Here is a 26,204-nt window from a genome sequence, read left to right on the forward strand (position 1 = left end):
GCAGAGTCACGTGAGCGACCGGCTTGTGACGCTTTCTCTGCGCCCCCTGTTGGAGACAGGAGTGATTACTTATGAGGGTTACAGTCAGTTCTACACTAATATCACCAGGCCCATAGTCTTCATGTGTCTTAGTGACAGGGAATGGGTAAGTTTATGTGTGGGGTTAGGAGGTGTTTACAGTGTGGATGTAGCAGAGCCATGTGTGTACGAGGTGTACGGAGCGGAGCTGCGTGTGTAGAGGTGTACAGAGCGGAGCCGCGTGTGTACGAGGTGTACGGAGCGGAGCCGGGTGTGTACGAGGTGTACGGAGCAGAGCCGTGTGTGCACGAGGTGTACGGAGCGGAGCCGCGTGTGTACGAGGTGTACGGAGCGGAGCTGCGTGTGTAGAGGTGTACAGAGCGGAGCCGCGTGTGTACGAGGTGTACGGAGCGGAGCCGCGTGTGTACGAGGTGTACGGAGCGGAGCTGCGTGTGTAGAGGTGTACAGAGCGGAGCCGCGTGTGTACGAGGTGTACGGAGCGGAGCCGCGTGTGTACGAGGTGTACGGAGCGGAGCCGCGTGTGTACGAGGTGTACGGAGCGGAGCTGCGTGTGTAGAGGTGTACAGAGCGGAGCCGCGTGTGTACGAGGTGTACGGAGCGGAGCTGCGTGTGTAGAGGTGTACAGAGCGGAGCTGCGTGTGTAGAGGTGTACAGAGCGGAGCCGCGTGTGTATGAGGTGTACGGAGCGGAGCCGCGTGTACGAGGTGTATGGAGCAGAGTCGTGTGTGTGTACGAGGTGTACGGAGTGGAGCCGCTTGTGTACGGACTGTAGCCGCGTGTGTACGAGGTGTACGGAGTGGAGTCGTGTGTGTGTACGAGGTGTACGGAGCGGAGCCGCGTGTGTACGAGGTGTACGGAGCGGAGTCGTGTGTGTGTACGAGGTGTACGGAGCGGAGCCGCGTGTGTACGAGGTGTATGGAGCGGAGCAGTGTGTGTATGAGGTGTATGGAGCGGAGCCGTGTGTGTATGGAGCGGAGCCGGGTGTGTACGAGGTGTACGGAGCGGAGTCGTGTGTGTGTACGAGGTGTACGGAGCGGAGCCGCGTGTGTACGAGGTGTACAGAGAGGAACTGTGTGTATGAGTTGTACGGAACACAGCCGCCTGTTCAAGGTGTACAGAGCGGAGCCGCGTGTGTACGGACCGGAGCCGCACGTATACGAGGTGTACGGAGCACAGCCGTGTGTGTACGAGGTGTACGGAGAGGAGCCGTGTGTATGAGTTGTACGGAGCACAGCCGCATGTTCAAGGTGTATGGAGCCGAGTCGTGTGTGTATACGAGGTGTATGGAGAGGAGCCGTGTGTGTACGGAGCACAGCCGCGTGTGTACAAGGTGTACGGAGCAGAGCCATGTGTGCAAGGTGTATGGAGCAGAGTCGTGTGTGTTTGTACAAAGTGGAGCCAAGTGTGTACAAGGTGTACGGAGCGGACGCTGTGTCGGATCGGAGCAGATATTGCTCCTCGCTCTGACACTGACTGGCACAGGAGACACGGAGAGGTCTTTATCAGTGGCGTACCGCAGCTGCAGCGACGTGAGTAGTCAGCGGTGCGGTTTGGCTGGATGACATCATTCAGCGCCACGGGAGTGGAAGTTGCCAGCTGCTAAGAGGGAGCGCGCTGAAAGGTGTGTGTGTGGGTGGGTGTAGTGATGGAGAAGGCAATGATGGGGGTGGGGTAACCATGTGTGGCCATTATACTGTACGCAGGATCATGTGGGGCCATTATACTGTACCCAGCATCATGTGGGGCCATTATACTGCACAAAGCATCATGTGGGCCCATTATACAGTATGGAGCACTATGTGGCCATTATACAGTATGGAGCACTGTGTGGCCATTATACAGTATGGAGCACTGTGGCCATTATATAGTATGGAGCACTGTGTGGCCATTATACAGTATGGAGCACTGTGTGGCCATTATATAGTATGGAGCTCTGTGTGGCCATTATACAGTATGGAGCATGCTGTGTGGCCATTTTTAGCCCAAACTAGTCTCTTCTGCTTGTTGCCTGTCCTTAGCAGTGGTTTCCTAGCAGCTATTTTACCATGAAGGCCTGCTGCACAAAGTCTCCTCTTAACAGTTGTTGTAGAGATGTGTCTGCTGCTAGTACTCTGGTCTCTAATCTGAGCTGCTGTTAAGTGAAAACCATTCCCGGTAACTACCTCTTGAAGCTTATCAAGAGAATGCCAAGAGTGTGCAAAGTAGTCATCAAAGCAAAAGGTGCTACTTTGAAGAACCTAGAATATAAGACATATTTTCAGTTGTTTCACACTTTTTTGTTAAGTATATAATTCCACGTGTTAATTCATAGTTTTGATGCCTTCAGTGTGAATTTACAATTATCATAGTCATGAAAATACAGAAAAATCTTTAAATGAGAAGGTGTGTCCAAACTTTTGGTCTGTACTGTATATCACACATGAAAACATTGCTACATCAGGACAGAGCATACCCTTAGATTGCCAACAATAAACATCAAAATAATGATGTGGATAGACTGACCTGCTGATGACGTGGAAAGGAGAAGTCCCAACGCAGGTTTCGCACATTGCTTCTTTGGGGGCGTAGTGTCAATGGCTAGGGTGCAGGTTATTAAATACCCCAAGAGATTGTGGAATAAAGCAGCTGCTGCGGTGCTTCCTGTAGCACGGCGGAGACCGGATGCAGTGGAGTCAGCGTCCAACGTCACAAATGTGCCGGGTGTTAAGGATAGACTGTTCTTTAATTAATGGTTACTTTTTTCCTGCATGGATGTGGCACTATGGTGTCATCTCCTGTTTTTAATTGTTTCTGTATTGATTGTATTTACTTACCTTTTTAATATTTTGTGAATAAAAATGTATTTCTTTATTTAGCTCAGTTGTCCATTTTTCTTTGGTTATTCTCTTAGTCTTACGTGGTGGGGCTTGCTTATTATATGCCACTTATTTGGTTTATTCACTTATTATGTATAGCAGAGTCCCTTAGTATATAGTGTACTCACTTATTATGTATAGTATAGTCCCTTAGTATATAATGTACTCACTTATTATGTATAACACCATCCTTAGTTACATAGTTTCCTCTTTTATTATGTATAACACTGACCCTTATTGCGTACCATCCTCTCTAGTTATATATGGTGCCGTCCCTTATTACATAGCTTCCTCTGCTGTTATGTATAGTGCTTTCTCTTACACAGTGTATTCTTGTTATTTTTGTTATTCTCAGCGCCCTCTTTTATTACATAGTCTCCTCTCTTGTTAGATATAAAATGACTGCTGATGGAGCAGCCAGTGACCAGACGACCAGTCCATCAGCTCCTCCATTAGAAAAGAAGCTTTCCCATGCTCCATCAGTGATCATTGCATTACATATCTAACAAGACAGGACGGTATGTATAAACAACATTTTGTAAAAAGGGAACATAATAAAGGAGACAATGTAAGATATACAGTGAGTACGGAAAGTATTCAGACCCCTTTAAATTTTTCACTCTTTGTTTCATTGCAGCCATTTGGTAAATTCAAAAAAGTTCATTTTTTTCTCATTAATGTACACTCTGCACCCCATCTTGACTGAAAAAAAGCAGAAATGTAGAAATATTTGCAAATTTATTCAAACAGAAAAACTGAAATATCACATGGTCATAAGTATTCAGACCCTTTGCTCAATTTTGAGTAGAAGCACCCTTTTGAGCTAGTACAGCCATGAGTCTTTATTATTATTATATTATACATTTATATAGTACCATTTATTCCATGGCGTTTTACATGTGAAAAGGGGTAAATATAGACAAGCACAATAAACATGAGCAATACAGGGCACACAGAAGTACAGAAGGAGAGAAGACTCTGCCTGCGAGGGCTCACAGTCTACAGGGGATGGGTGAGGACACACTAGGAGAGGGTCGAGCTGGTCCTGCGGTGGTTCAGCAGACTAAGGATCACTGCAGATTGTAGGCTTGTCGAAAGAGGTGGGTCTTTAGGTTCTTTTTGAAGGTTTCCGTGGTAGGCGAGAGTCTGATGTTTTGTGGTAGAGAGTTCCAGAGTATGGGGGAAGCACAGGAGAAGTCTTGTATGTGGTTGTGGGAAGAAGAGATTACAGGGGAGTAGAGAAGGAGATCTTGAGAGGATCGAAGGTTGTGTGTGGGTAAGTATCGGGAGGCCATGTCACAGATATATGGAGGAGACAGGTTGTGGATGGCTTTGTAGGTCATAGTAAGGGTTTTGAACTGGAGCCTCTGGACAATAGGAAGCCAGTGAAGGGCTTGGCAGAGAGGAGAGGATGGGGAATAACGGGGAGACAGGTGGATAAGTCGGGCAGCAGAGTGTAGGATGGATTGGAGGGGAGGCCAGAGTGGGAGGTTGCAGTGTCTTCTTGGGAATGATGCAACAAGTTTTTCACACCTGGATTTCGGGATCCTCTGCCATTGTTCCTTGCAGATCCTCTCCAGTTCTGTCAGGTTGGATGGTGAATGTTGTAGACATCCATTTTCAGGTCTCTCCAGAGATGCTCAATTCGGTTTAGGTCAGGGCTCTGGCTGGGCCAGTCAAGAATGGTCACAGAGTTGTTCTGAAGCCACTCCTTTGTTATTTTAGCCGTGTGCTTAGGGTTATTGCCTTGTTGGAAGATGAACCGTCGGCCTAGTCTGAGGTTTAGAGCACTCTGGAAGAGGTTTTCATCCAGGATATGTCTGTACTTGGCCACATTCATGTTTCCTTCAATGGCAACTAGTCGCCCTGCCCCTACTGCTGAAAAACACCCCCATAGCATATTGCTGCCACCACCATGTTTCACTGTTGGGATTGTATTGGGCAGCTGATGAGCAGTGCCTGGTTTTCTCCACACTTATCAACGAAAAGGTCTATCTTCGTCTCATCAGACTAGAGAATCTTATTTCTTATAGACTGGGTGTCTTTCATGTGTTTTTTAGCAAACTCTATGCAGGCTTTTATATGTCTTGCACTGAGGAGAGGCTTCCGTCGGGCCACTCTGCCATAAAGGCCCGACTAGTGGAGGGCTGCAGTGATAGTTGACTTTGCGGAACTTTCTCCCTACTGCATCTCTGGAGTACAACAGTGATCTTGGGGTTCTTCTTTACCTCTCTCAGAAAGGCTCTTCTCCCACAATTGCTCAGCTTGGCTGGATGACCAGGTCTAGGAAGACTTATGGTGGTCCCAAACGTCTTCCATTTAACTTCTTCATGACCAGAGGTTTTTTTGGTTTTGCGTTTTTGTTTTTCGCTCCCCTTCTTTCCAGAGCCATAACTTTTTTTAGTTTTCCATCAATATGGCTATGTGAGGGCTTATTTTTTGCAGGACGAGTTGTACTTTTGAACGACATCATTGGTTTTAGCATTTCGTGTACTCGAAAACGGGAAACAAATTCCAAGTGTGGCGAAATTGCAAAAAAAGTGCAATCCCACACTTGTTTTTTGTTTAGCTTTCTTGGTAGGTTCACTAAATGCTAAAACTGACCTGCCATTATGATTCTCCAGGTCATTACGAATTCACAGACACAAAACATGTCTAGGTTATTTTTTATCTAAGTGGTGAAAAAAAATTCTAAAGTTTGCTAAAAAAAAAAAAATTGTGCAATTTTCCGATACCGTAGCATCTCCATTTTTCGTGATGTGGGGTTGGGTGAGGGCTTATTTTTTGCGCGCCGTGCTGACATTTTTAATGATATCACGTTTGTGCAGATACGTTCTTTTGACCGCCCGTTGTTGCATTTTATTGCAATGTCGTGGCGACCAAAAAACATAATTCTGGCGTTAAGATTTTTTTCTTGCTACGCCATTTAGTGATCAGGTTAATCCTTTTTTTTATATACCAAATATGTGTATGTTTAATTTTATTTTAATTGTTTTATTTTGAACTTTTATTTTATTTTATTTTATTTTTTTCATATTTTTAAACACATTTTTTTTTTACTTTTGGCATGCTTCAATAGCCTCCATGGGAGACTAGAAGCTGCCATAACTTGATTGCCTCTGCTACATAGAGGGGATGCTCAGATCACCCCTATGTAGCAGAATTACTGAATTGGTATGAGTGCCGACCACAGGGTGGGGCTCATAGCAATCTGGCATCAACAACCATAGAGGTCTCAAAGAGACCTCTGGTTGTCATGCCGACACACCACTGATACCCGATCACGTTACGGGGGTCAGCGGTGCGCGTATTTTGGCCCGAAGCACGCGTTAAATGCCGCTATCAGAGTTTGACCGCAGCATTTAACTAGTTAATAGGTGTGGGCAGATCGCGTTTCCGCCCGCACCTATTGCGGGCACATGTCAGCTGTTGAAAACATGTCAGCTGCCAGAGCCCACCTGAAAGCGGCACTTCTGACCTCGGACGTACTATCCCGTCCGACGTCAGAAAGGGGTTAAGGATTATGGAGGCCACTGTGCTCTTAGGATCTTTGAGTACTGCAGAAATTCTTTTGCAACCTTGGCCAGATTTGTGCCTTGCCACAATTCTGTCTCTGAGCTCCTTGGCCAGTTCCTTTGACCTCATGATTCTCATTTTGTCTGACATGCACTGTGAGCTGTGAGGTCTTATATAGACAGGTGTGTGCCTTTCCAAATCAAGTCCTATCAGTTTAACTAAACACAGCTGGACTCCAATGAAGGAGTAGAACCATCTCAAGGAGGATCACAAGGAAATGGACAGCATGTGACTTAAATATGAGTGTCTGAGCAAAGGGTCTGAAATTACTTATGACCATGTGATATTTCAGTTTTTCTTTTTTAATAAATTTGCAAAAATGTCTACATTTCTGTTTTTTTCAGTCAAGTTGGGGTGCTGAGTGTACATTAATGGGAAAAAAGAACTTTTTTGAGTTTACCAAATGGCTGCAATGAACCAAAAAGAGAGAAAAATTGAAAGGGGTTTGAATACTTTCCGTACCCACTGTATGTAAATATGTACACACACACACACACACACACACACACACACACACACACACACACACACACACACTAGATGGTGGCCCGATTCTAATGAATCGGGTATTCTAGAATATGTATGTATATAGCACAGGCCACGTAGTATATAGGAGCCATGTAGTATATAGCAGACAAACAGTACGTGGCCTGTGCTATATACTATGTGACTGCTATATACATACATACATATTGTAGAATACCCGATGCGTTAATACAGGCCACGCAATATACAGTGCCTACAAGTAGTATTCAACCCCCTGCAGATTTAGCAGGTTTAATAAGATGCAAATAAGTTAGAGCCTTCAAACTTCAAACAAGAGCAGGATTTATTAACAGATGCATAAATCTTACAAACCAAAAAGTTTTGTTGCTCAGTTAAATTTTTATAAATTTTAAACATAAAAGTGTGGGTCAATTATTATTCAACCCCTAGGTTTAATATTTTGTGGAATAACCTTTGTTTGCAATTACAGCTAATAATCGTCTTTTATAAGACCTGATCAGGCCGGCACAGGTCTCTGGAGTTATCTTGGCCCACTCCTCCATGCAGATCTTCTCCAAGTTATCTAGGTTCTTTGGGTGTCTCATGTGGACTTTAATCTTGAGCTCCTTCCACAAGTTTTCATTTGGGTTAAAGTCAGGAGACTGACTAGGCCACTGCAACACCTTGATTTTTTGCCTCTTGAACCAGGCCTTGGTTTTCTTGGCTGTGTGCTTTGGGTCGTTGTCTTGTTGGAAGATGAAATGACGACCCATCTTAAGATCCTTGATGGAGGAGCGGAGGTTCTTGGCCAAAATCTCCAGGTAGGCTGTGCTATCCATCTTCCCATGGATGCGGACCAGATGGCCAGGCCCCTTGGCTGAGAAACAGCCCCACAGCATGATGCTGCCACCACCATGCTTGACTGTAGGGATGGTATTCTTGGGGTCGTATGCAGTGCCATCCAGTCTCCAAATGTCACGTGTGTGGTTGGCACCAAAGATCTCGATCTTGGTCTCATCAGACCAGAGAACCTTGAACCAGTCAGTCTCAGAGTCCTCCAAGTGATCATGAGCAAACTGTAGACGAGCCTTGACATGACGCTTTGAAAGTAAAGGTACCTTACGGGCTCGTCTGGAACGGAGACCATTGCGGTGGAGTACGTTACTTATGGTATTGACTGAAACCAATGTCCCCACTGCCATGAGATCTTCCCGGAGCTCCTTCCTTGTTGTCCTTGGGTTAGCCTTGACTCTTTGGACAAGCCTGGCCTCGGCACGGGAGGAAACTTTCAAAGGCTGTCCAGGCCGTGGAAGGCTAACAGTAGATCCATAAGCCTTCCACTTCCGGATGATGCTCCCAACAGTGGAGACAGGTAGGCCCAACTCCTTGGAAAGGGTTTTGTACCCCTTGCCAGCCTTGTGACCCTCCACGATCTTGTCTCTGATGGCCTTGGAATGCTCCTTTGTCTTTCCCATGTTGACCATGTATGAGTGCTGTTCACAAGTTTGGGGAGGGTCTTAAATAGTCAGAAAAGGCTGGAAAAAGAGATAATTAATCCAAACATGTGAAGCTCATTGTTCTTTGTGCCTGAACTACTTCTTAATACTTTAGGGGAACCAAACAGAATTCTGGTGGGTTGAGGGGGTTGAATAATAAATGACCCTCTGAAAAAACTTTTCCCAATTTAAAAAAAAAAATAAACAAAGAAATAACATTCTTTTTTGCTGCAGTGCATTTCACACTTCCAGGCTGATCTACAGTCCAAATGTCACAATGCCAAGTTAATTCCAAATGTGTAAACCTGCTAAATCTGCAGGGGGTTGAATACTACTTGTAGGCACTGTATAACAGTGGCCAGGCAGTATATAACACAGCCCAAACAGTATACAGTATAACACAGCCCACGTACTATATAACACAGCCCACGCAGTATATAGCAGCCACCCAGTTTATAACACTGGCCACATAGTATATAATACAGGCCACGCAGTATATAACACAGCCCACGCAGTATATAACACTGCCCACGTACTATATAACAACCCACGCAGTATATAGCAGCCACGCAGTATATAACACTGGCCACATAGTATATAGCACAGCCCACGTAATATATAGCACAGCCCACGCAGTATATAATACTGCCCACGTAATATATAGCACAGCCCACGCAGTACAAAACACAGCCCACATAGTACCTAACACTGACCACGTAGTATATAGCAGCCACGCGGTATATAACACAGCCTAGATAGTATACAGCAGTGTGGACCCATATCCCTGTTAAAAAAAATAATTAAAATAAAAAATAGTTCTATACTCACCCGCCGGGATCCAGCGAAGCTCTGGCGATGCGCGTGCGGCTGCCGCCATCTTCTGTTCCCAGGATGCATTGCGAAATTACCCAGATGACTTAGCGGTCTCGTGAGACCGATAAGTCTTCTGGGTAATTTCGCAATGCATCTCTGGGAACGGAAGCTGGCGGCAGCCGCGCGTGCCTCGACGGAAGGTGAGAATAGCAGGTTTTTTGTTTTTTCATTATTTTTAACATTATACAGTCATATGAAAAAGTTTGGGCACCCCTATTAATCTTAAGCTTAATGTTTTATAAAAATTGTTTTTTTTGCAACAGCTATTTCAGTTTCATATATCTAATAACTGTTGGACACAGTAATGTTTCTGCCTTGAAATGAGGTTTATTGTACTAACAGAAAATGTGCAATCTGCATTCAAACAAAATTTGACAGGTGCATAAGTATGGGCACCTGTTATGACCCCAATGGCAGGGGGTCTCAGAGACAATAGTGAAGTCTGCAAACATAAAACCCAGCTCATAGGGCAGTGGTAACTGGGCTGACCATATACCTGAACCTAGCACACAAATAACAGCAGCCGGGGAACGTACCTACGTTGATTCTAGACGTCTCGCGCCAGCTGGAGAACTAACTAACCCTAGCAGGGAAAAGAAAGACCTTTCTTGCCTCCAGAGGAAATACCCCAAAAAGTTGGATACAAGCCCCCAACAAATAATAACGGTGAGGTAAGAAGAAAAGACAAACGCAAGAAATGAACTAGGTTTTAGCAAAGAGAGGCCCGCTAACTAATAGCAGAATATAGGAAGATGACTTATATGGTCAGCAAAAACCCTCACAAAAACTCCACGCGGAATATTCAAGAACCCCCGAACCGTCTAACGGCACGGGGGGAGAACATCCGCCCCCTAGAGCTTCCAGCAATATAAGGAATCACATTTAGTACAAGCTGGACAAAAATAAGAGCACAGATAATAACCAAAAACAAGAAAGCAGGACTTAGCTTAATTTTGCAAAGAACCAGGACCAGCAGATAGGAGCAAACAGAAGGATCTGATTACAACGATGCCAGGCACCAGACTGAAAATCCAGGAAGTTCAAATAGCGACACCCCTGGACTAACGAGGCCAGGTGGATACCAAGCAAGGGAAGGAATATCAAAGTGTCATATCACTAGTGACCACAAGAGGGAGCCAAAAGGTCTAATTCACAACAGTACCCCCCCCTTAAGGAGGGGTCACCGAACCCTCACCAAGACCACCAGGGCGATCAGGATGAGCAGCGTGAAAGGCACGAACCAAATCGGCCGCATGCACATCAGAGGCGACCACCCAGGAATTATCCTCCTGACCATAGCCCTTCCACTTGACCAGATACTGAAGCCTCCGCCTGGAGAGACGAGAATCCAAGATCTTTTCTACCACGTACTCCAACTCGCCCCCAACCAACACCGGAGCAGGAGGCTCAACAGAAGGAACCACAGGCACAACGTACCGCCGCAACAAAGACCTATGGAACACGTTGTGAATGGCAAACGACACAGGAAGTTCCAAGCGAAAGGACACTGGATTAAGAATTTCCAAAATCTTATAAGGACCGATGAAGCGAGGGTTAAATTTAGGAGAGGAGACCTTCATAGGAACAAAGCGAGAAGACAGCCACACCAAATCCCCAACGCGAAGTCGGGGACCCACACTGCGGCGGCGGTTGGCAAAACGCTGAGCCTTCTCCTGTGACAACTTCAAGTTGTCCACCACATGATCCCAAATCCGCTGCAACCTATCCACCACAGAATCCACCCCAGGACAGTCAGACGGCTCCACATGTCCCGAGGAAAAACGAGGATGGAAACCAGAGTTGCAGAAAAATGGCGAAACCAAGGTAGCGGAACTAGCCCGATTATTAAGGGCAAACTCAGCCAACGGCAAGAAGGTCACCCAATCATCCTGATCTGCAGAAACAAAACATCTCAAATAAGCCTCTAGAGTCTGATTTGTTCGCTCAGTTTGGCCATTAGTCTGAGGATGAAAGGCAGATGAAAACGACAAATCAATGCCCATCTTGCAAAATGTAAGATACTAGCGCACTACCTATAGTAAAAAATAAGAAGAAAGGGGTGCAGCAAAGTGGAAATGAAATGACTATGCAGAACCAAGAAAAAGAGCCACTAGAACATGCTGCACACCAATCAATATCAATGCCCATCTTAGCACAAAAGGATTGCCAGAACCTGGAAACAAACTGGGATCCTCTGTCAGACACGATATTCTCAGGAATGCCGTGCAAACGAACCACATTCTGAAAGAACAACGGAACCAGATCAGAAGAGGAAGGCAGCTTAGGCAAGGGCACCAAATGGACCATCTTGGAAAAGCGATCACATACCACCCAGATGACAGACATGCCCCGAGACATTGGAAGATCCGAAATGAAATCCATGGAAATGTGTGTCCAAGGCCTCTTCGGGACAGGCAAGGGCAAAAGCAACCCGCTGGCACGAGAACAGCAAGGCTTAGCCCGAGCACAAGTCCCACAGGACTGCACAAATGACCGCACATCCCGTGACAAGGAAGGCCACCAAAAGGACCTAGCCACCAAATCTCTGGTGCCAAAAATACCCGGATGCCCTGACAACACCGAGGAGTGAACCTCGGAAATGACTCTACTGGTCCATTTATCAGGAACAAACAGTCTGTCAGGTGGACAAGAGTCAGGTCTATCAGCCTGAAATCTCTGCAACACACGTCGCAAATCCGGAGAAATGGCCGACAAGATTACACCCTCTTTAAGAATACCAACTGGCTCTGAGGCTCCAGGAGAGTCAGGCACAAAGCTCCTAGAAAGAGCATCAGCCTTAACATTCTTTGAACCAGGGAGGTACGAGACCACGAAGTCAAAACGGGAGAAAAATAATGACCAACGGGCCTGTCTAGGATTCAGGCGTTTAGCAGACTTGAGATACTGTACATCAGATTTTTGTGATCAGTCAAAACCACCACACGATGCTTAGCACCCTCGAGCAAATGACGCCACTCCTCAAATGCCCACTTCATGGCCAACAACTCCCGATTGCCAACATCATAATTCCGCTCAGCAGGCGAAAATTTCCTAGAAAAAAAAGCACATGGTCTCATTACTGAGCAACCAGGGCTTCTCTGCGACAAAACGGCCCCTGCACCGATCTCAGAAGCATCCACTTCAACCTGAAAGGGAAGCGAGACATCAGGCTGACACAAAACAGGCACCGAAGTAAACCGGCGCTTCAGCTCCTGAAAAGCCTCCACGGCTGCAGGAGCCCAGTTAGCAACATCAGAACCTTTCTTGGTCATATCCGTCAAAGGTTTAACAACGCTAGAAAAATTAGCGATAAACCGACGGTAGAAGTTAGCAAAACCCAAGAACTTCTGAAGACTCTTAACCGACATGGGCTGAGTCCAATCATGAATAGCTCGGACCTTGACTGGGTCCATCTCCACAGCAGAAGGGGAGAAGATAAAACCCAAAAAGGGAACCTTCTGCACACCAAAGAGACACTTTGAGCCCTTAATAAACAAAGCATTCTCACGCAAAACCTGAAACACCATCCTGACCTGCCTTACATGGGAGTCCCAATCATCAGAAAAAAACAGAATATCATCCAGATAAACAATCATAAATTTATCCAGATACTTCCGGAAGATGTCATGCATAAAGGACTGAAACACTGAAGGAGCATTAGAGAGCCCAAAAGGCATCACCAAGTACTCAAAATGACCTTCGGGCGTATTAAATGCAGTTTTCCATTCATCTCCCTGCTTAATGCGCACAAGGTTGTACGCACCACGAAGGTCTATCTTGGTGAACCACTTGGCACCCTTAATCCGGGCAAACAAGTCCGACAACAGAGGCAAAGGATACTGAAATTTAACAGTGATTTTATTCAGAAGTCGATAGTCTATACAAGGTCTCAAAGATTCGTCCTTCTTGGCCACAAAGAAAAATCCCGCACCAAGAGGGGAAGAGGATGGACGAATATGTCCCTTCTCCAGAGACTCCTTAATATACGAACGCATTGCGGTATGCTCAGGTACAGACAGATTAAATAATCTTCCCTTAGGAAACTTACTACCTGGAATCAAATCTATAGCGCAGTCACAGTCCCTATGAGGAGGAAGAGCACTGGACCTGGACTCGCAGAATACATCCTGATAATCAGACAAATACTCAGGAACATCCGAAGGAGTAGAGGAAGCAATAGACACCGGCGGGGAATCGCAATGAATTCCCTGACAGCCCCAACTTGACACAGACATAGCCTTCCAATCCAAAACTGGATTGTGAGTTTGTAACCATGGCAGACCCAAAACGACCAAATCATGCATTTTATGCAAAACAAGAAAACGAATCACCTCTCGATGATCAGGAGACATGCACATGGTCACCTGTGTCCAAAACTGCGGCTTATTCTCCGCCAATGGCGTAGCATCAATACCTCTCAGAGGAATAGGATTAACCAAAGGCTCCAGAACAAAACCACAGCGCTTGGCAAACGACAGATCCATAAGACTCAGGGCAGCACCTGAATCCACAAACGCCATAACAGGATAGGAAGACAATGAGCAAATCAAAGTCACAGACAAAATAAATTTAGGTTGCAAATTACCAATGGCGACCGGACTAACCACCTTTGTTAAGCGTTTAGAGCATGCTGATATAACATGTGTAGAATCACCACAGTAGAAACACAACCCATTCTGACGTCTATGATTTTTCCGTTCAATTCTAGTCTGAACTCTATCACATTGCATTAACTCAGGTGTCTGTTCAGACAACACCACCAGAGGATTAGCGACTTTGCGCTCTCGTAAACGCCGGTCAATTTGAATAGCCAACGCCATGGAATCATTCAGACTTGTAGGAACGGAGAAACCCACCATCACATTCTTAATGGCTTCAGAAAGGCCATTTCTGAAATTTGCGGCCAGAGCACACTCATTCCACTGAGTAAGCACGGACCATTTCCGAAATTTTTGGCAATAAACTTCAGCTTCATCCTGGCCCTGAGAGATAGCCAGCAAAGCTTTTTCTGCCTGAATTTCAAGATTGGGCTCCTCGTATAGCAACCCAAGCGCCAGAAAAAACGCATCAACATCTGCCAAAGCCGGATCGCCTGACGCTAACGAGAAGGCCCAATCCTGAGGGTCGCCCCGTAAGAAAGAGATAACAATTTTTACTTGCTGAGCTGAGTCTCCAGACGAACGATGTCTCAGAGATAGAAACAATTTACAATTATTCCTGAAATTTCTAAATTTAAATCGGTCTCCAGAGAACAATTCCGGAATAGGTATTTTAGGTTCTGACATAGGACTGCTAGTAACAAAATCTTGAATACTCTGCACACGAGCAGCAAGCTGATCCACACTAGTAATCAAGGTCTGGACATTCATGTCTGCAGCAAGGCTCCAGCCACTCTGAGATAAAGAGGAGGAAAGAGAAGAAAAAAAAAAAAAAAAAAAAAAAAACTCAGAATTTCCTTTCTTATAATCCCACTTCTGCAATGCATTAAATATTCACTTATGGCCTGGCATACTGTTATGACCCCAATGGCAGGGGGTCTCAGAGACAATAGCGAAGTCTGCAAACATAAAACCCAGCTCATAGGGCAGTGGTAACTGGGCTGACCATATACCTGAACCTAGCACACAAATAACAGCAGCCGGGGAACGTACCTACGTTGATTCTAGACGTCTCGCGCCAGCCGGAGAACTAACTAACCCTAGCAGGGAAAAGAAAGACCTTTCTTGCCTCCAGAGGAAATACCCCAAAAAGTTGGATACAAGCCCCCAACAAATAATAACGGTGAGGTAAGAAGAAAAGACAAACGCAAGAAATGAACTAGGTTTTAGCAAAGAGAGGCCCGCTAACTAATAGCAGAATATAGGAAGATGACTTATATGGTCAGCAAAAACCCTCACAAAAACTCCACGCGGAATATTCAAGAACCCCCGAACCGTCTAACTGCACGGGGGGAGAACATCCGCCCCCTAGAGCTTCCAGCAATATAAGGAATCACATTTAGTACAAGCTGGACAAAAATAAGAGCACAGATAATAACCAAAAACAAGAAAGCAGGACTTAGCTTAATTTTGCAAAGAACCAGGACCAGCAGATAGGAGCAAACAGAAGGATCTGATTACAACGCTGCCAGGCACCAGACTGAAAATCCAGGAAGTTCAAATAGCGACACCCCTGGACTAACGAGGCCAGGTGGATACCAAGCAAGGGAAGGAATATCAAAGTGTCATATCACTAGTGACCACAAGAGGGAGCCAAAAGGTCTAATTCACAACAGGCACCCTTATCATTTTCTTGTTTTAAATACTCCTACCTACTTTTTACTGACTTACTAAAGCACTTTTTTTGGTTTTGTAACCTCATTGAGCTTTGAACTTCATAGCCAGGTGTATGCAATCATGAGAAAAGCTACTTAAAGTGGCCACTTGCAAGTTGTTCTTCTGTTTGAATCTCCTCTGAAGAGTGGCATCATGGGCTCCTCAAAACAACTGGCTAATGATCTGAAAACAAAGATTATTCAACATAGTTGTTCAGGGGAAGGATACAAAAAGCTGTCTCTGAGGTTTAACCTGTTAATTTCCACTGTGAGGAACATAGTAAGGAAATGGAAGAGCACAGGTACAGTTCATGTTAAGGCCAGAAGTGGCAGGCTAAGAAAAACATCAGAAAGGCAGAGAAGAAGAATGGTGAGATCAGTCAAGGACAATCCTCAGACCACCTCCAGAGAGCTGCAGCATCAACTTGCTGCAGATGGTGTCACTGTACATCGGTCAACTATACAACGCACTTTGCACAAGGAGAAGCTGTATGGGAGAGTGATGCGAAAGAAGCAGTCTCTGCAAGCACACCACAGAGTCGGCTGAGGTATGCAAAAGCACATTTGGAGAAGCCAATTTCTTTTTGGAAGAAGGTCCTGTGGACTCATGAAACCAAGATTGAGTTGTTTGGTAATACAAAAAGGCGTTATGCATGGCAGCAAAAAAACACAGTGCGTTGTATAGTTGACCGATGCACAGTGACACCATCTGCAGCAAGTTGATGCTGCAGCTCTCTGGAGATGGTCTGAGGATTGTCCTTGACTGATCTCACCATTCTTCTTCTCTGCCTTTCTGATGTTTTTCTTGGCCTGCCACTTCTGGCCTTAACAAGAACTGTACCTGTGTTCTTCCATTTCCTTACTATGTTCCTCACAGTGGAAATTGACAGGTTAAATCTGAGACAGCTTTTTGTATCCTTCCCCTCAACAACTATGTTGAATAATCTTTGTTTTCAGATCATTTGACAGTTGTTTTGAGGAGCCCATGATGCCACTCTTCAGAGGAGATTCAAACAGGAGAACAACTTGCAAGTGGCCACTTTAAGTAGCTTTTCTCATGATTGCATACACCTGGCTATGAAGTTCAAAGCTCAATGAGGTTACAAAACCAAAAAAAGTGCTTTAGTAAGTCAGTAAAAAGTAGGTAGGAGTATTTAAGACAAGAAAATGATAAGGGTGCCCATACTTATGCACCTGTCAACTTTTGTTTGAATGCAGATTGCACATTTTCTGTTAGTACAATAAAACTCATTTCAAGGCAGAAACATTACTGTGTCCAACAGTTATTAGATATATGAAACTGAAATAGCTGTTGCAAAAAAAACAATTTTTATAAAACATTAAGCTTAAGATTAATAGGGGTGCCCAAACTTTTTCATATGACTGTATCTTTTTACTATTGATGCTGCATAGGCAGCATCAATAGTACAAAGTTGGGGACACAGGGTTAATAGCAGCGATAACGGAGTGCGTTACCGCTGGCATTAACCCTGTGTTAGCGGTGACTGGAGGGGAGTTTGCAGGCGCCGGGCACTGACTGCAGGGGAGTAGGGAGGGACTAATCGGACTGTGGCCATCGCTGATTGGTCGCGGCAGCCATGACAGGCAGCTGGCGAGACCAATCAGCGACGCGGGATTTCCGTGATGGAAGTTGCCGTCAGAAAAACGGAAGTACCCTGTTGTGAATTCTGCTTTTGGGCTCCCTCCGGTGGTTGTAGGTGGTAATTCAGTTGTCCCTGAGTTGCAGTCCTGGTCAGGTGTATCTGCTGATTGCAGTTCTGACTGGGGTATTTAGGCGTGCAGGATTCATTAGTCCTTGCCAGTTGTCCATGGTTGTTGGGAGGTTTTGGTCCTGGTTTGGTTCCTTCTGCCTTCTGCCAAATCAGCAAAGATAAGTGTCTGGTTTTGGTTTCTGTGGCACACATGCTGTGTGCTTAATAATTCTGTGCTATTCAGTGTTTTTTTTTGTCCAGCTTAGATTGTGTCAGTATTTTCTCAGTCTTGTTGGATTCTCTGGAGTGGCAGATATACATTCCATGTCTTTAGTTAGATTGTGCAACTTTTTGTATTAATTGTATTATCTGCTGTGGATATTTTTGGAAGGGTTTTAATACTGACCGCTTAGTATTCTGTCCTATCTTTCCCTATTTAGCTAGAGTGGCCTCTTTTGCTGAATCTTGTTTTCTGCCTGCGTGTGTCTTTCCTCTCCTACTCACAGTCAATATTCGTGGGGGGCTGCCTATCCTTTGGGGTTCTGCTCTGAGGCAAGGTAGTATTCCTATTTCCATCTATAGGGGTATTTAGTCCTCCGGCTGTGTCGAGGTGTCTAGGGTTTGTTAGGCACACCCCACGGCTACTTCTAGTTGCGGTGTTAGTTCAGGTTTTGCGGTCAGTACAGTTTCCACCTACTCCAGAGAAAGTTCATGCGGCTCCAAAGTCACCGGATCATAACAGTACAACTGGCCCACTATGAGTTAAATGCATCTCAGAAGAAGGGAAGAAAGGTGTTGAGTCATTTTTTTTCTGCAGTTTGCTGTGCCTTTTCTTCCCTCTTTTTCTCTGGGTGGCTAAGGAGTCTTGTGTTAGCATGGATGTTCAGGAATTAGCTTCTCGTGTAGACCAGCTTGCTGCTAGGGTACAGGGAATTTCTGATTATATTGTTCAGACTCCTGTTTTAGAGCCGAAGATTCCTACTCCTGATTTGTTTTTTGGTGACAGGTCCAAATTTTTGAGTTTTAAAAACAACTGTAAACTGTTTTTTGCTTTGAGACCTCGATCCTCTGGGTATTCTATTCAGCAGGTTAAAATCGTCATTTCCCTGCTGCGTGGTGATCCACAGGATTGGGCATTTTCCCTGGAATCTGGGAATCCGGCTTTGCTTAATGTAGATTCCTTTTTTCAGGCTTTAGGACTATTACATGGTGAACCTAATTCTGTGGATCAAGCGGAGAAGACCTTGTTGGCCCTATCTCAGGGTCAAGAGGCGGCAGAATTGTATTGTCAGAAATTTAGAAAATGGTCTGTGTTGACTAAATGGAATGATGATGCGTTGGCTGCAATTTTCAGAAAGGGTCTTTCTGAATCCGTTAAAGATGTTATGTGGGGTTTCCCATGCCCATCGGTCTGAGTGATTCTATGTCTTTGGCCATTCAGATTGATCGGCGCTTGCGGGAGCGCACAACTGTGCACACTGTGGCGTTGTCCTCAGAGCAGAGTCCTGAGCCAATGCAGTGTGATAGGATTCTGTCTAGGACAGAACGACAAGGACTCAGACGTCAGAATAGGTTGTGTTATTATTGTGGCGATGCTTCTCATGTCATTTCAGTCTGCCCTAAATGGACAAAGAGGATCGCTAGTTCATTTACCATCAGTACTGTACAACCTAAACTTCTGTTATCGGTGTCCCTGATCTGCTCATTGTCATAATTTTCTGTCTTGGTGTTTGTGGATTCAGGCGCCGCTTTGAATTTCATGGACCTTGAGTTTGCCAGGCGTTGTGGTTTCCCCTTGCAGCCCTTGCAGAACCTTATTCCTTTAAGGGGCATTGATTCTACACCTTTGGCTAAAAATAAGCCCCAGTTTTGGACACAGGTGACCATGCGCATGGCGCCAGCCCATCAGGAAGATTGTCGATTTCTGGTATTGCATAATTTACATGATGCTATCGTGTTGGGTTTTCCGTGGTTGCAGGTACATAATCCTGTGTTGGATAGGAAGTCTATGTCTGTGACTAGTTGGGGTTGTCAGGGGGTTCATAATGATGTTCCTTTAATGTCCATCTCCTCTTCTTCCTCTTCCGAAATTCCAGAGTTTTTGTCTGATTTTCAGGATGTATTCGATGAGCCCAAGTCCAGTTCTCTTCCACCACACAGGGACTGTGATTGTCCTATTGATTTGATTCCAGGCTGTAAGTTTCCTAAGGGCCGACTCTTCAACCTGTCTGTGCCGGAACATACCGCTATGCGGAGTTATGTTAAGGAGTCTTTGGAGAAAGGGCATATTCGGCCATCTTCTTCACCGATGAGAGCGGGATATTTTTTTTGTTGCTAAGAAGGATGGCTCCTTGAGACCCTGTATTGATTATCGCCTCTTGAATAAGATCACGGTCAAGTTTCAATACCCTTTACCTTTGCTTTCCGATTTGTTTGCTAGGATTAAGGGGGCTAGTTGGTTTACGAAGATTGACCTTCGGGGGGCGTATAATCTTGTTCGTATTAAGCAGGGTGATGAATGGAAAACTGCGTTCAATACGCCCGAAGGCCATTTTGAATACCTTGTGATGCCGTTCGGGCTCACTAATGCTCCATCTGTTTTTCAATCTTTCATGCATGATATCTTCCGGACTTATATTGATAAATTCTTGATTGTATATTTGGACGATATTTTGATTTTTTTCTGATGATTGGGAGTCTCATGTGGAACAGGTCAGGATGGTATTTCAGATCCTTCGTGACAATGCTTTGTTTGTGAAGGGGTCTAAGTGTCTCTTTGGGGTGCAGAAGGTTTCTTTTTTGGGTTTTATTTTTTCTCCTTCATCTATTGAGATGGATCCGGTTAAGGTTCAGGCCATTCATGATTGGATTCAACCCACGTCCGTAAAGAGCCTTCAGAAATTTTTGGGTTTTGCAAATTTTTATCGCCGTTTCATTGCTAACTTTTCCAGCGTGGTTAAACCCTTGACCGATTTGACGAAAAAAGGCGCGGATGTGGCAAATTGGTCCTCTGCGGCTGTTTCTGCCTTTCAGGAGCTTAAACGTCAATTTACTTCTGCTCCGGTGTTGCGCCAACCGGATGTTTCCCTTCCGTTTCAGGTTGAGATTGACGCTTCTGAGATTGGCGCAGGGGCCGTTTTGTCTCAGAGGGATCATGTTGGTTCCTTGACGAAACCGTGTGCATTCTTTTCCCATAAATTTTCGCCTGCTGAACGCAATTATGATGTCGGCAATCGGGAGTTGTTGGCTATGAAGTGGGCATTTGAGGAGTGGCGACATTGGCTTGAGGGAGCTAAGCACCGTATTGTGGTCTTGACCGATAATAAGAATTTGATTTACCTCGAGTCTGCCAAACGGCTGAATCCCAGACAGGCTCGATGGTCCTTGTTTTTTTTCCATTTTGATTTTGTGGTCTCGTATCTTCCGGGTTCCAAGAATATTAAGGCTGATGCCCTTTCTAGGAGTTTTTTGCCTGATTCTCCTGAGGTCCTTGAACCGGTCGGCATTCTGAAAGAAGGGGTGGTTCTTTCTGCTATTTCCCCTGATTTACGACGGGTTCTTCAGGAATTTCAGGCTGACAGACCTGATCGTTGTCCAGTGGGGAAATTGTTTGTTCCTGACAGATGGACTAGTAGCGTGATTTCTGAGGTTCACTGTTCTGTGTTGGCTGGTCATCCTGGTATTTTTGGTACCAGAGACTTGGTTGGTAGGTCCTTTTGGTGGCCTTCTTCATCACGTGATATGCGTTCTTTTGTGCAGTCCTGTGGGACTTGTGTGCAGGCCAAGCCTTGTTGTTCCCGTGCTAGTGGGTCGCTTTTGCCATTGCCGGTCCCTGAGAGGCCCTGGACACATATTTCTATGGATTTTATTTCTGATCTTCCGGTTTCCCAGAGGATGTCGGTTATCTGGGTTGTTTGTGACCGGTTTTCTAAGATGGTTCATTTGGTGCCTTTGCCTAAATTGCCTTCCTCTTCAGATTTAGTTTCATTGTTTTTTCAGCATGTGGTTCGTTTGCATGATATTCCGGAGAATATTGTGTCTGACAGAGGTTCCCAGTTTGTTTCTAGGTTTTGGCGGGCCTTTTGTGCTAGGCTGGGCATTGATTTATCTTTTTCCTCTGCATTTCATCCTCAGACAAATGGCCAAACCGAGCGAACTAATCAGACCTTGGAGACTTATTTGAGATGCTTTGTGTCTGCTGATCAGGATGATTGGGTGGCCTTTTTGCCATTGGCCGAGTTTGCCCTTAATAATCGGACTAGTTCGGGTACTTTGGTTTCGCCTTTTTTTGTAATTTTGGTTTTCATCCTCGTTTTTCTTCTGGGCAGGTTGAGCCTTCTGACTGTCCTGGTGTGGATTCGGTGGTTGACAGGTTGCAGCAGATTTGGGCTCATGTAGTGGACAATTTGGTGTTGTCTCAGGAGAAGGCTCAACGTTTTGTTAACTGTCGTCGGTGTGTTGGTTCCCGGCTTCAGGTTGGGGATCTGGTCTGGTTGTCTTCCCGTCATGTTCCTATGAAGGTTTCTTCTCCTAAGTTTAAGCCTCGGTTTATTGGTCCTTATAGGATTTCTGGGATTATTAATCCGGTGTCTTTTCGATTGGCGCTTCCGGCCTCTTTTGCTATCCATAATGTCTTCCATAGATCTTTATTGCGGAAATATGTGGTACCCGTTGTTCCCTCTGTTGATCCTCCGGCCCCTGTGTTGGTTGATGGGGAGTTGGAGTATGTGGTTGAGAAGATTTTGGATTCTCGTTTTTCGAGGCGGAGGCTTCAGTATCTTGTCAAATGGAAGGGTTATGGCCAGGAGGATAATTCTTGGGTTTTTGCCTCTGATGTCCATGCTGCTGATTTGGTTCATGCTTTTCTTCTGGCTCGTCCTGATCGGCCTGGGGGCTCTGGTGAGGGTTCGGTGACCCCTCCTCAAGGGGGGGGTACTGTTGTGAATTCTGCTTTTGGGCTCCCTCCGGTGGTTGTAGTGGTAATGCAGTTGTCCCTGAGTTGCAGTCCTTGTCAGGTGTATCTGCTGATTGCAGTTCTGACTGGGGTATTTAGGCGTGCAGGATTCATTAGTCCTTGCCAGTTGTCCATGGTTGTTGGGAGGTTTTGGTCCTGGTTTGGTTCCTTCTGCCTTCTGCCAAATCAGCAAAGATAAGTGTCTGGTTTTGGTTTCTGTGGCACACATGCTGTGTGCTTAATAATTCTGTGCTATTCAGTGTTTTTTTTTGTCCAGCTTAGATTGTGTCAGTATTTTCTCAGTCTTGTTGGATTCTCTGGAGTGGCAGATATACATTCCATGTCTTTAGTTAGATTGTGCAACTTTTTGTATTATCTGCTGTGGATATTTTTGGAAGGGTTTTAATACTGACCGCTTAGTATTCTGTCCTATCTTTCCCTATTTAGCTAGAGTGGCCTCTTTTGCTGAATCTTGTTTTCTGCCTGCGTGTGTCTTTCCTCTCCTACTCACAGTCAATATTCGTGGGGGGCTGCCTATCCTTTGGGGTTCTGCTCTGAGGCAAGGTAGTATTCCTATTTCCATCTATAGGGGTATTTAGTCCTCCGGCTGTGTCGAGGTGTCTAGGGTTTGTTAGGCTACGTTCACATTAGCGTCATGCGACGCAGCGTCGCAGACGCAACGCACGACGCATCAAAAACGCACGCTAAAACGCACCTTTTTAAACGCACGCGTCGGACGGATGCGTTGTAAAACGCTGCGTTTTTGGTGCGTTTTTGGTGCGTTTTACCAAAAAACGCAGCGTTTTACGACGCATGCGTTGTCAAACAATGATGTAACAATTTAGTGTCTAGACAGTAGATAAACACCACCAATGAATAGAAGAGGGTGGGTCTAGTGTTCAGAAAATAGATAATGCCACCAATGGGTAGATGAGGGTGGGTATTAATGTAATAGTGGTATATATACCCCGGCATAGATTATTTCCAACCATAGAGCATCAAGATGGATCGTCCCATGGAGATTATCTACCTAAAATTTGAGCTGGAATTAGCACTTGCTATTGCATATGCTATTGCCTGTCATGAACAGAGGAAAAGGGACAAACTACGGAGAAGGAGTCATCGGCGTTTTTGGCTACACCCGATAGTGGAAGTCCGAGAGAGTCGTGGAGCCTATCACTGTCTGTTTGGCGAATTAAATGAGAACCAGGATAAATACTTTGAATACACAAGGATGTCACAAAACAGCTTCCGATATCTGTTGCGTCTGGTTGAAGGAACCATTTCCAGGCAGGACACGCAGCTCCGTAAATCGATTTCCCCCGAGGAACGTCTGCTGGTGACTCTACGGTACGTAATGCAATGTGAAGGATTTATATGTTCTTGCCATTTTTTAAACCCTTCACCCCGCGGCCCTTTTTCATTTTTGTGTTTTCGTTTTTCGCTCACCTCCTTTCCAGAGCCAGAATATTTTTATTTTTCCGTCAATATGGCCATGTGAGGGCTTATTTTTTGCGTGACGAGTTGTACTTTTGAATGTCATCATTTTAACATGTCATGTAATAGAAAACGGGAAAAAAAATTTCAAGTGCGGCGATATTGCAAAAAAAGTGCAATCCCACACTTTTTTTTTGCTAGGTTTACTAAATGCTAAAACTAACCTGCCATTATGATTCTACAGGTCAGTACGAGTTCATAGACACCTATGACTAGGTTATTTTTTATCTAAATGGGGTAAAAAAAAATTCCATGCGGTACTTAAATGCCGCTGTCTGCGTTTGACAGTGGCATAACAGGTTAATAGCCGTGGGTGAATAGCGATTTCACCCGCCGCTATTGCGCGCACGACAGCTGTCCAAAACAGCTGACATGTTGCAACTTTGATGTGGCCTCAGCGCCGGAGCCCACATCAAAGGGGGAGACACGGCATGCACAGTACATGTACGGCGCATGTCGTGAAAGGGTTAAAGTTACGTGTTTTGGATTTGTGGGGTGGGGGATTGTAATTAATAATGAAAAATTCTTTCAAAACAATGTAATTAACATTATTTTTTTTTTTCTTCTTGTCAGTTTCCTTGCTACTGGAGAGACATTGAGATCACTGCATTTCCAGTTTCGTATTGGAGTATCCACACTGTCTGGTATTATTGCCGACACATGCCGTGCATTGTGGGACAACCTCCGGGAGGAGTTTTTACCCCTCCCTACAACAGAAATATGGCAGGCCAACGCCCAAAAATTCGAACAAGTTTGTTCCTTCCCTAATTGTATTGGAGCAGTTGACGGGAAACACATCCGGATTTTAAAGCCTGCACGAAGTGGTTCGCTGTTTTTTAACTACAAAAAACACTTTTCCACCGTCCTCATGGCCATTGCAGGTGCTGACTGCAGGTTTCTTGCCGTGGACATTGGCGCATTTGGCCGTGCCAATGATTCACGGACATTTAAGGAGTCAGACATGGGCCAAAGATTATACGAGAACAATTTTAATTTCCCCCAGCCACGACCTCTTCCCAACACCGAAGGACCGGCCCTGCCATTTGTTGTGGTTGGGGATGAGGCTTTTCAAATGAGTGGCAACCTACTTAAACCGTACTCCAGTCGTGGGTTGGACCGCACCAAAACTATATTTAATTATAGACTGTCCAGGGCCAGAAGAACTGTGGAGTGCGCCTTTGGCATCCTGGCCTCCAAATGGCGTATCTTAGGATCCGCTATAAATTTGAAAATTGAGACAGTGGATGAGGTGGTGAAGGCGTGTGTGGTTCTCCACAATTTCATTATTGATAAAGAGAGAGTCAACGTTGAACTCGATGAACCCATACCAAATCCATTGCCTGATTATCAAGCTAATCCTCTGCGGACAACTGTGGAGATTGCTCATATGAGGGACCAATTTGCTGCATACTTTGTTTCTGATGTTGGCCGTGTTTCATGGCAAGATCACATGGTTTAATCTTTGTGTTATGATGTCATGTAAACACTGTTGTGTCCATGTCATTTAACCATCCTATGTATGGTTATTATATGGTTATTGTTATAATGTCCCCTAATTGTATAATGCGTTGTGTTTTTAAATAAAGTTCTTGTGCCTTTCCATTTTCCAAAAACAAATCTCCCATACGTTTTTCCATAGTTGTGAAATCCAATTTTATTGAAAGTAATGTGTGTCCCCAAAAATTTGTCTGTTCCACAGTTTTGGCGTATAACATAATCGGCTCCCACCTTGTCAACCATTTTTAATCCTGCAGACTATGTGCATATGGAACCTGGCTTGACAAGGAGGGAGACGATCATGTTTGCAAAACTGTACAGAGTGAACACTATTGTACTCAGGATGCTAGAATACGTCCAGAGTCAAATAGTGGCGACACTGTGAACATTGCTTCCACCTCACCTGACCAATATTCTTAAGGTCGGTTTCACACGTCAGTGATTCCGGTACGTGAGGTGACAGTTTCCTCACGTCCCGGAGACACTGACACACGTAGACCCATAAAAATCAATGCATCTGTTCAGATGTCATTGATTTTTTGCAGACCGTGTCTCCGTTTTCGAAACACGGAGACATGTCAGTGTTCGTGGGAGCGCACGTTTTACACGGACCCAATAGAGTCAATGGGTCCGCGTAAAACACGGGCCTCACACGGACATTCTCCGTCTGGGGTCCGTGTGCGTGCAGGAGACAGCGCTACAGTAAGCGCTGTCCCCCCCACATGGTGCTGAAGCCGGTATTCATATCTTCCCTGCAGCAGCGTTAGCTGTAGAGAAAATATGAAGAATAGTGTTACAAATAAAGATCTATGTGTCAGCCGCCCCCCCCACCCCCTGTGCGCCCCCCCGCTGGTGAGAAAATACTTACCCGCTTCCCTCGCTCCTTCCTGGTCTGGCCGCGCCTCC

The 26,204-nt window shown here is 45.2% G+C and overlaps 1 protein-coding gene across 1 annotated transcript in view; it reads left to right on the forward strand.

Annotated features, from left to right (window-relative positions):
- Positions 1-20: 20 nt before the first annotated feature.
- The window catches only part of LOC143769001 (ubiquitin carboxyl-terminal hydrolase CYLD-like), a 198,206-nt gene continuing 172,022 nt past the window's right edge, over positions 21-26,204 (forward strand). The window contains exon 1 of the mRNA XM_077257613.1: positions 21-145. The gene's annotated coding sequence lies outside the window, so the exon portion shown is untranslated. The remainder of the gene's footprint in view (positions 146-26,204) is intronic.

The sequence above is a fragment of the Ranitomeya variabilis genome, chromosome 4 (assembly GCF_051348905.1).
Source record: "Ranitomeya variabilis isolate aRanVar5 chromosome 4, aRanVar5.hap1, whole genome shotgun sequence".
Taxonomy (NCBI): Eukaryota; Metazoa; Chordata; class Amphibia; order Anura; family Dendrobatidae; genus Ranitomeya; species Ranitomeya variabilis.